The 11,670-nt window shown below is 30.7% G+C and overlaps 1 long non-coding RNA gene across 1 annotated transcript; it reads left to right on the top strand.

Moving 5' to 3' along the window:
- The first annotated feature begins 8,081 nt into the window (after positions 1 to 8,081).
- LOC141612941 (uncharacterized) lies at positions 8,082 to 11,339 on the top strand. The gene is made up of 2 exons (XR_012529209.1): positions 8,082 to 8,974; positions 10,272 to 11,339. It is a non-coding gene; the product is annotated as an uncharacterized LOC141612941 (long non-coding RNA).
- Positions 11,340 to 11,670: the final 331 nt, after the last annotated feature.

The following is an 11,670-nucleotide window of genomic DNA, read 5'->3' as shown; positions in this document are numbered from 1 at the left end:
AAGGAATGAAATGCGCTAATATAATATGAAATGGTAATTATATTAATTAAATCAAATACGACTTTATATTTTATTCTTGTTATTCATCTGCTACAAACTCTTCGCCGGTTTATTCCCCCCTGCTCATTATTTATTGAATTGGCAATTGAGGCCACTTACAAACTCTGTCGCCTTCATACGCAGCTGCCAATTTACATAATTGTATTTATCAAATTGGCAAAATTGCGTGAAGATAATTTCGAATGGAAAAGGTTACATGAAGATAGAAATAATAAGATGATATTTTCCGCGTTTAAATCATGATACAAATTAGATAATTTCGAATGGACAAGGTTACACTACTCCTCCTATATAATAAAGTTATTCTTTAGTTTTATAAGCTTTCTATGCGATTTAACATTTTTACCTACTCTTTATAATTGTCATCAGATTAGATATACACTTACGGTTATATGAATGAATTCGTTTTTAGAAAAACATCATTGACTTTTAATGCATATATACTTATTGTCTTATATTTCGTCTAGCGTCCATTTTAATTATTTCATTTATTTAACTTTAATTAAAATATCTCTCATAGAAAAAACGTAATAAATGTAATAAATAATTAAGACAGAAAAAAATATAAACTTAGCCTTACAATTATTGACATTATATTAAAAAAAATTGTCATCAATTATTGGACATATTTATATGAGTTATGACCAGAAGTCATGAGAGAAAATAACGCTCGTATGTTGTCGTGCAATACTCAACTCGTTGACTTAGCACAATGTGTGATGCATAGAGCATGGGAATATCTTACTGTCACAAAAACCTATTAGGATCCTCCTCATTTTCCTTTTCTCCATTTCCTCTCACAAATCAATTTAATAATATTAACGCCTCTACACTCTATTAATCATTTATTTCTATACATAAATTATAAACCGTTCAATGTTGACAGAATACAATCTCGTCCGTCGAAAGGAAATGGGCTCTCCATTGATCTTGACTACACAAAAACATGGTAAATCATTGAGCAATTTTAATTTGTACGTTGTAGCAAACTTGGCAAGTATTTAAAGTTACAATTTAGAAGTATAATATCATATAAATGTTCATATTTTAAAATATTAAAGTTTATATCTTATGCAAAGTTTATCCTGATTGTATGTCTATATATACCCAATTTATAATGGAATAATATATAGTTCTGTGCCTCCCTATATTCTCTCTATAATTCTGTTGTCTTTATTTCACAACACGTTATCAGCATTACTATATTATTTCCGCCAACCAAAATCTGATAATCATAAGGTTCATATTAGATTTTAGGAAAAATTGCAAATAACCACCACGTATTTGCGTTTGTTTACAAATTACCACCACGTATTTGCGTTTTTACAAATAACACCCAAACTTCAACGTATATTCCCCAATCACCACCGTATTTTTACCCCGAATATCGTTTTTCTTATTTTCCGACTTATTAAGTGACGATTTACTTGAAGTTCCAAGACTACCCTTGTTGCTTACACCAACATAACATATTGATTCAATACATTTCATTTCACTCTAACCCTAAGCCCCCAAATTACTAATCTCATCCCAATTCAATCAATAATTTGGGGTATTCATCATCTCTTTCGCTAAATCAATCAACCCCTAACTGTAAACCTTAATTCAGTCCATTAATCAACCACCCAAAACAAATCGATTAGTCGATTGTATCCTAATTCAGTCGATTCAATTAGTATTTTGCAACTGTCACTTTGCCTTGCTTCCATACTCGTGTGATAGCAAAGAGCCTTGTTGTTGTGTCTCTTAATTCACACCAAATTATCCAGATTGAATTCCCCAAATTTGTGTACAATAAGACAAGTAGTAGATTTTTGGCGTAATAATTCTTGTCTGCCAAACATGTTTAGGAGCAAACATGTTCATTTATCACCCACGCAACATTGCAATTTGCAACCCTCAATTTCCAGATTGTATTCGTAATTTTGTAGTTCATCGTTTATTTCCGTTTATTTGCTTCGCTTTTATGCAGAACTCACACGTTATTGCAGAGCTAGCCGAGGCGTTTTGTTTTCGGTGGTTGATTAATCAACTGAATTAAGGTTTATCAGTGAGGGATTGGTTAATTTAGTGAAAGAGATGATGAATTCCCTAAATTATTAATTTTTTTTTTTTTTTTTTTTTTTGTTGGCAGCTCTAAATTATTAATTGAATTGGGGATGAGATTAGAAATTTGGGGGTTTAGGGTTAGAGTAAAATGAAATGTATGGTATCAATATGTTGGTGTAAGCAACGAGGGTAATCTTGGAATTTTGCGTAAATCCTCGCTTAATAAGTCGGGAAACAACAAAAACGATGCTCGGGGTAAAAATACGGTGGCGATTGGGGAATATACGTTGAACTTTGGGTGTTATTTGTAAAAATGCAAATACGTGGTGGTAATTTGTAAAAAAGCGCAAATACGTGGTGGTTATTTGTAATTTTTCCTAGATTTTATTATATTATTTAGCTGATTCAGATACGCTTCTACTATTATTATTTACTTATATTTGATTTAAGAATTATTGTTAATCGTAAGCGACTAAGCGGTGAATCATGGGTAGTATCATGTTCAATCATAGTCAATATTGCATTAATCCTCTTAAACGATCGGTATTTAATGTTACATATGTGATATATTTTGCTTTACTGGAACATACTACACTTTACATTAGTAAATCTGTTTTTCATTGGCTAATAAACTTAAATTTTGCTTTACTGGAACATACTATGCTTTATATAAGCAATAAGTTTGAAAGAAGACATATCATATAATTTGAACATATAGTTCTAAGATTTATTTTTACAAAGATGAGAGTGATATGTAATAACTAGGTTGTCGTAATAACTAGAATTAACTACCAAATTAACAATTTATAAGGCAGACTATACTCTAGATTACTCTAATGGATAAAGCAATATAGTGCAAGTAAGGATTGATCCTAAGAGAAGGACTTTTAAACTAAAGACTTGAATTGTAAACTATTGAATACTAATTAAGACCCTAATGACAATTTAAACTTAACAAAAGGAACTAATCACAAACAATGGATATCAACAATGTTCAACTAGTAGAGAACATAGATGGAAAATAAAAATAAAAAACTACTCCCTCCCATTCAAAATAAACCTCCCTGTTTCCTTTTCCGTCTATTCACAATAACCTCCCTATTTCCTTTTTTGGTAAGTGTTTGTGTGGTCCAAATTTAATTGTATGGTGGGGTAGTGTATTTGTGTGGTTCAAATTTAATTATATGGTGGGGTATTGTGTTTCCTTAATATTTGTGCCAAAATGAAATGGGAGGTTTATTGTGAATGGGAGGGAGTATTACTCATTCACGTTGATGTCGTCAATCTTACAATTAGTTTTTAATATATAGTTATTTAAGCAATCCTAATATTTTACTTCTCCATATAGTCTTCTTTCTCCGATGAATCGTCCCTATAAAAAAGTAACTCAGTAATTAGTGCGAATTAACCAACAAAACAGTGGAATTTGTTTTATATAATATTATCGTTATTAACTTAAACTTCCTCTTAAATAGATAAAGAAAGAGGGAATATGAATGAAGTCTTGGAGATGTAAGTATGTTAACCTTTGAATAGGTCAACACCACAAATTTTGGTAGACCCTAAATGAGAACAAAACAAATACATACGATAAAGTTTAAAAATGTGATCAAAACTTCATACCAATTGGAACTTGCACTAAAAAAGAAATAAATTAGTTAATAATCTAAAACCTTAATACATTTACCTTAATTGGAATAGAATCATAGGAAGATTAGTGACACATTTAGTTCTACGAACAATAGGGATGAGAAAAATTTTGGTTTATAAATTTTGTCTTCCGACAAAAATATATAAACAATTGAGGATGCGTTTATGACTTTTGAGCATCATTTTTTCATTATTATCAAATTTAATATAAGTATAAATATGAATCAAGGTTCATGACTTTTGAGTTTTGAGCATCATTTTTTTCATTATTATGAAATTTAATATAAACATAAATAAGAAGTAAGGAGAAATGGAATGTATAAGGTTTGCTTGATTACTAATAATTATAATTTTTATTTTATTTTTACAAAATCTACTTTATACAAGAGTGGTTTAAGATATTATCGTATGTAATTAAATATGACATATAGATTATGGTAGATAGTTTGGCTTGACTTTTAATTAGATTTATAGATTATAGATTTTTTTTATTTAGATTATAGAGTTATAGATTTTTCTCAGTATTATGAAGTCTAATATAGACATAAATATGGTGTAAGGAGAAATGGAATGTGAAAGGTTTGCTTTATTATTATTATTGTTATTATTATTATTTTTTTACACAATCTACTTTGCATGAGAATGGTTTAGAAATTATCTTACGAAATTAAAATATGACATGCAGAATAATAATGATAGATAGTATCGCTTGCTTTTTTAATTATCTTATGGAATTAAAATTAAATAAATAGGTAGATTAATAACCATATTTATGAGAGGAAAATGAAGAGTTTATATTAGTTTTTTAGTGATTGCAACTACTATTTTTTTTAATTTTTTTGGTACTTATAAGCATGTGACAATTTTGGAGATAATTAACTTTTTAATACATAGTTTTGCCTTTTTATAATATTGTATAAAAATACATAATTAAGTAATTAATATAGATGAATTAGTATTAACCTCTATAAAAATGCCATGTGAATTAAAATTAAATGTTTTAAGTAGCCTTTTAATTATATTGTATAAATAGATTTTACCTCAGTTTCGTGCCTTTTGTATTTCCTTCCTTTTCAGATTATCCACGTGATGCTTTGTCTTATCTGCATTCACATACATTTCACGATACTTTAAAATTCATATAAAAAATATATTGACCAAAAGGTAAAACATCAACATGGCAAAAACTTCACAAACAAATAAATATTGTCACATGTAAATCATTGAAATTAAACCAAATGGAAAACACGAATTTAAATATAAATCAAAGGATTTATAAAACCAATAACATAACAAATTAAAGTATACTTTATTGGACATAACAACAACAATACTCAGTAATAATACTCAATATACTCTCTATAATCAAATAAATATATTAAACCATAAAATATAATCTACAACTTAAAAACTCATGGGCAAATGAGCAATAGAGTTTAAATAAATATTATGAATAGAAACTATCATAGGTATTATAGGTTTTATAGCCATCACACAACCATAGACTCCCATATTTTAACTTTATTTTTAATTTATTTTGTGATATTATTAAATTACATAATTGATTGCTGAGCAACTCAAGAGGTGAATTAAATAGGGAAAAATGTTAATGAAAATTATGGGTATTAAGTAGTATAAAGAAATCTAATCAATTTATTAACATATTATATTATAAAAATTAATTAGATAGGAAGAAATTTTAATTAATTTGGTGGGTGTTAAGTATTATGAAGAGTTTTAATCAATTTGTTATAATGTTTAATTAAAAAAATGAATTAAATTGGAAAAAGTGTTAATAAAAATAGTGGGTGCATGTTAAGTAATATGAAAAGTTTTAATTTATTAACATGTTTTATTACCAACATTTTAATTAAAATCTCAATTTTAATTATAAATTATGACATTTATTAACATGCTTTTATTATAAAAGTTCAATTAAAATGTCAATATTGATTATAAGTTATGAAATTTTGATGTAAATTTGTAAGAGTTACATAAATTAAATTAATTTATAGAAAAATGAATTAAATCTATAAAATAAGACAATTACGTGGCAATGAGTTTTGATGCTCATATTTACGTGGCATTTACGTGGCATTTTTGGATCCAACATGGCTTTGTCTACGTGGCGTTTATTAGTCATTTTAGGGTAGTCTTTTAATTATATTTTATAGATTTTGCTTTACTGGAACATACTATGCTTTACATAAGCAATAAGTTTGAAAGAAGACATATCATATAATTTGAACATATAGTTCTAAGATTTATTTTTACAAAGATGAGAGTGATATGTAATAACTAGGTTGTCGTAATAACTAGAATTAACTACCAAGTTAACAATTTATAAGGCAGACTATACTCTAGATTACTCTAATGGATAAAGCAATATAGTGTAAGTAAGGGTCGATCCTAAGAGAAGGACTTTTAAACTAAAGACTTGAATTGTAAACTATTGAATACTAATTAAGACCCTAATGATAATTTAAACTTAACAAAAGGAACTAATCACAAACAATGGATATCAACAATGTTCAACTAGTAGGGAACATAGATGGAAAAGGCATGGGTTTGGAAACAAACATGGAAATTGAGTAACAATGGAGATTTTCCTATTGAGACAATTCTACAAACAGCTAGAATGCAAGAAAACGTTGGAAAATGTGCTGAATTGTAATATCCTTTTGGATGATTCATTATTATATAAAATGCTCACATGTTACCAAAAAAAAAAAACAACTAGTATGCAAGATTCAAATATAAACGGGAAAGTTTGATGTAATTCTCTCTTAGTAACCCAACAATGATAAAGTTTGACTCTTTTTTACTCTCTTATAACTATCTACCCAATACTACTATCTTAAGATGTTGATACATGCACATTAAACCATCTACATATACCCGTCAAACTTAGACAACAAGTCATTAAACCATGAAAAGAGACTAAGCATGAGCATTAAGAGGTTAACCAAAAGATGGAGCTAGGATCAATTATTCATAAGATTAAACCATACAAATGAGAAAAAGACATACACTTTACTATTTGTTACATGAATCCTTTAAACCAAATCAACATACAACAAACTTGCTTCAAACAATCCTAGATAGATTAAACCATTTCTCTAAGATTTGCACTAGTCAAGTAAGCAATATGTAAGGGTGATCAAACCAAACATTCAATTACTCAACATAAGAATTTAAGCACAAGGAAAGAGTATTAGATAAATTAAGAGAGGTTTAAGAGTCTTACAATACCAAAGTTGGATACTTTGATCAAATTACATCAAGTTGAAAGCTTAGCCTTCCATATCCTTAGAAGAACCCAATAAATGTGGAAAGATTGGCATCAAAAATCAACAAAAGATTACAATTTTCACCCAAATACTCAATCTTTTTCTCATACAAGTTTTTGAGATTATTTCAATCATAAAGTCCTAATCTAGGTCTTTAAAACATGAGCTAGATATAGGGCTGCACTCTCTTCTAGGTTAAGTCGTCATATCAAAGCCCAAACACGGAATGTTAAGTTAAACCCGTGTTTAAAACAGAGTGCGCAGGATCCTGTCAGTGGCGCAGGTTGCGTAGTCTGCGTAAACTGTGCTTTCCACTGGACTCCGTCCCCAAAATCTGCTCTTTAGCTTGGTCCTTTGCTTTCCCGTCTTCACTTGTCATTGCTTGGTTGGAGTGAGCTTCATATCCTAGTTGATGCAAAACGAAATCTTCACCTTGACTCATTGAAATGGATACTTGAATTTTCCTTTATGAGATGAACAACCCAAGGTAGAGCGCATTGTTACCAAAGCTACAAGGAAACGGAATAGGCCGGTGCATGTCCAAGTTTAATGCATAACTTGGCCTCAAAACTTGAATAAACTGTTGGAGCTTGTGTCCTCCACAAATTAGTGTGATAACATTTGTAAATCTCTTACAGGTTCACAAGGGTATACTTCGTATATTTAATCAGTTGATTAACGTTTACCTAATAACGGTTGGCTTGCTAGAAAGTTTGACGTTATTATCATACAGATGACGGTGATCAACTGGTCCCTAAAGGTCACACCTATAGGATGTGTTTGAGAGATGTGGTTATAGAAATATGATCACATTGATGCCTAATATGACTAAACAGTTAGTCAATGTGTTGATGAGACAATTATTTAATGAAGATTAAATAATATTAGTTGAGACGAATTCACTACAACAAATCCCTTGCATTCTTGACGCTTTAGGGGCGACGCCTTTACAAGCGTCGATCCTTTTTTCACCCTTTTATTTGCTCTCGACACCTTATTTCGTCAAAATCAAATTTTCCATTTCCCAAAATATTTGAAAACCCAAAAGCGCACTAATTAGGCGCTAGAAACAAAAATTCCATCAAAATAAACCGCCTATATTGAAACTACTCGCATACCCTTAGCTATCCCGCCTATCCCTCCAGTTTATGATGAGCTAACCCTAATTGCTTTCCAACTCACCCATCATCTTTTCTGTAATTGTTACAATTTGCTATCACTTTGTTTTCGATTTTCATCAAGTAAAATCAATTTGTTGTTTGCCTAACCATCCAATGCAAGGTCAGACTTTTCTTCTTCTCTAGTATACTTTCATTGGTTTCTTTCGCATTTTCTACGCAATTGTAAATTAAATTAAACGATTTTATTATTACTTATGGCTGCATTCAATCTCTCATATGTTTAGATCTGGACTGTCGATTCCGTTATTAATTGGAACCTCTTCAACAATGCCGAACGATTTGTTTTATCGTGAATCTGGTGCTCGAATTTTTGCAATGAACTACAGTTTGCTTCTAGGATCTGATTTTTATTTTCGTTTTGCTGTGTTTTTTTCTTATTTAAGCGATTAGAAATCTCATGTTTTCGTTATAAACCTAATTTATGAGTTCGTTTTATTTTATAATGTTATTCCGCTTCATAATCATGCTGATTTGTCTTGAATGGCGATGACGTATCAATTTCTTATGTAAATCGTCCTACTTTTCATTCAAATCTGTTGAATTGTTATCATTTCTGCACTTATTTTGCGTCGTTCTACTCTAATTTTTGCTCAGTTTCACAATATCATCAGTTTCTTGCAATATTTTCCCTCAAATTGATTGTATCAGTTATCCGCCATAGACAAGCATCCAACAGGAAGCAATGCTGTCACCATGTTGGCAAATGATTCCAGTTTTGCCTTCTTCACCACTGTTTGACTATCGGTAACCTTCTTCACCACTGTTTGACCATCAATGACCTCCAGTATGTACTGGGTAACTCTTAAAACAAATACTTTTCTAATTATAATTTTAATTTAGAGTTGAGGATTGGGGAAATTCATTCATTAGGGTTTTCAAATTTCGGTATTTGGATTAAACGTCAAATTACACCTAAAATTTTATTTCTTGATTCTGTTTAATGCATTGTTATTGTGATACAAAGGAGTATGTGGTAAATAATTTGAAGAATTGAGCTGAGCCTTATAAGAGGTGGACCGGTTGTTTGAATCCCATTTAGCTATTTCTATAGCATTACTACTGCAAATTTAAGTACGTCACTGGTGCACTTACAGAGTTACAGTTACAGGTTACAGACATACAACCATACTTTCACTTAACTTATGTCACCTACATGATTGACCCAACAATTATTTCAGTTGCTTGCGATGTTGATACTTAGAGTTTAATGATTGGATGCTAGCGTCTGATTTCAAGACAAAATGTTATCTGAAAATTTCTAGTGCATCTCAATATGTCTGTTTGTTGTTATTTAATAAAGCCTAGTGATATGATGAAAAAGGATCTTTACAAATATATCTTATTCTACCAGGTACTTGTTGATTAAGGGAACACTTCCTTTTTTATTTTTCTACTTGATGTAGATTTTGTCTCAAGTTGTGATTTTTTTTTTAATTCTTATGGTGTGTTGATTTCATGATAATTTTTTTTAATTCTTAAGTTGTGAGTTTCCAGCATAGAGGGTTTCTGAAGACATCTTTATTTCTAGTATGACAATGCCTGCAAACTCCTCAATTTTTTCAAACTAATATATGTAGTCAATTTTGTCAAACTCTTAGATGGTTTGGACCAATTATCTTGTGCTGGTTGTTTAGCAAACTTTGACCTTTATCTCCATTAAAATTGATAGACCGTACATTCAGTATCCTGACAAAGAAACTTTGGTAGTTAATTAAACCATCTCTTGATTGTAAATTACATTATTTATTAAAATTAGGCTATTATACTTCTTTTCAGCTCGAAGTTTACCTATTAGTAGAATATTGACTTTCCCTTGTAATATAACTGAATGAGATAGAAGTAAAAATAATAACGAGAGGGGTCATCATAGAGGTCCGAAAGCTAAAAATTATGTACGATTTTAAAATGACTTGCTGAAATATGAAGGTCATCATAAAAAGGAAGTAACTATTGAACCCCTAGAGGGTAAGGCATGTCTATTGGTAGCCACCGACAAGGATGTTTGGTTCTCTCTCACATTATCTATGTTATACCTGTGTAGGATGTGAAATCCTGAGCCATAAGCTAGACAAGCAAGCAGGACAATGCATCTATCGAAAATAAGACATGTCTTTAGAGAATTGCTTAACGTCCTAAATATATTTGAATACTTTCCAGGTGTAGTTGATGAAGCAAAGTGGTAATTTGTCATTTGCTAGTTGGTATGTTCCACTATTCCCCATGGCAATTGTGTTAGCTTTTTGTTGGTTTTGGTCCCTTCTGACTTCTTTGTTTAGTTTTTATGTTAACATGATATCAAACCATGATACATAATATGTTGGTAAGTCTTAATAAGTTCTAAAATTGTGAATGTTTATAACTGCACACCTTTCTTAACTGGCAGAGATCTTTTATGGTCACCTGGAATGGAGATATAAGAGGTTTTACGAAACAAAGTTACATGGCTCTAAAAGAATGTTTGGGTGTACTTGGACATTATTTGGTCAACCAGTAAGACATTATTACTAATATATACTCCCTTTATCCCGGTCATTTGTTGTCCTATTCCATTTTTGGGTGTCTCAGTCAATTGTTGTCCTTTCTATTTTAAGAATGAACTTAATGAGCAATTTGATCATTCACACACAATTTGGTCCACTTGTCATTTACTAATTGGCCTCCTCCTCTTTCCTTGGTCTTTGTGCCAAAACTAAAAGACAATTGACCGGTACGCGGAGGGAGTACTTGATATAAATTCTTACACTAAAATATTAAAGCATATATGATATACATATTTACTTCACTTTTTGTTTCTAGTTCTTAATCAGTCGTGCCTCTTTGTTTCAAGTTGTACCTGCAGTTACTAAGCTCCTTGTGGAAGTATTGATGATTTGGCAGGACTCACGAGAGATGAAATGCAGTGGGAGGGTTGGATTAGAATTGAAGAGTGTGTGGACATATTATCCAGATTGTTCAACAAAATGTTTTTCCGTTGTAGATAGATGTATATTTGATTTTAGTGTGTTATAGAAATATTTCAACTTTGGATGAGTTCCATTTTATGGAGCTTTTTTCTACAAACATTGTACGTTTTATTGTGTATATGTAATATTTATATGAAATTACTCCATTCCTTGCACCCACGTATCGAAGATCCGTCTAAATTATTGTATTCTATACGTTTTTTATGATGCCATTTGGTTAATTTAGATGTTGATAGTGACGAAAGCATTAGTAGCGAAAACTGTTACGAGGTACAGAAAAAAGCGTCGAGAAGCTTCCAATTCACGACGCAAAGAAGTGTCGTGCACACTTACATTAAAAAGCGTCGCTACTTGAAAAGGTCAATGACGCAAAAAGGCGTCGACATGGTTGACGCCAAAAAGCGTCAAAAAATCCTGACGGCCCAAAAACCTACGCTTTCTAAAGCGTCGAGAAATAAAATATCGACGCTTTAAAGC

Source organism: Silene latifolia, chromosome 1 (genome assembly GCF_048544455.1).
Source record: "Silene latifolia isolate original U9 population chromosome 1, ASM4854445v1, whole genome shotgun sequence".
NCBI classification, from domain to species: domain Eukaryota; kingdom Viridiplantae; phylum Streptophyta; class Magnoliopsida; order Caryophyllales; family Caryophyllaceae; genus Silene; species Silene latifolia.
This window is presented reverse-complemented; position numbering and strand designations above follow the sequence as displayed.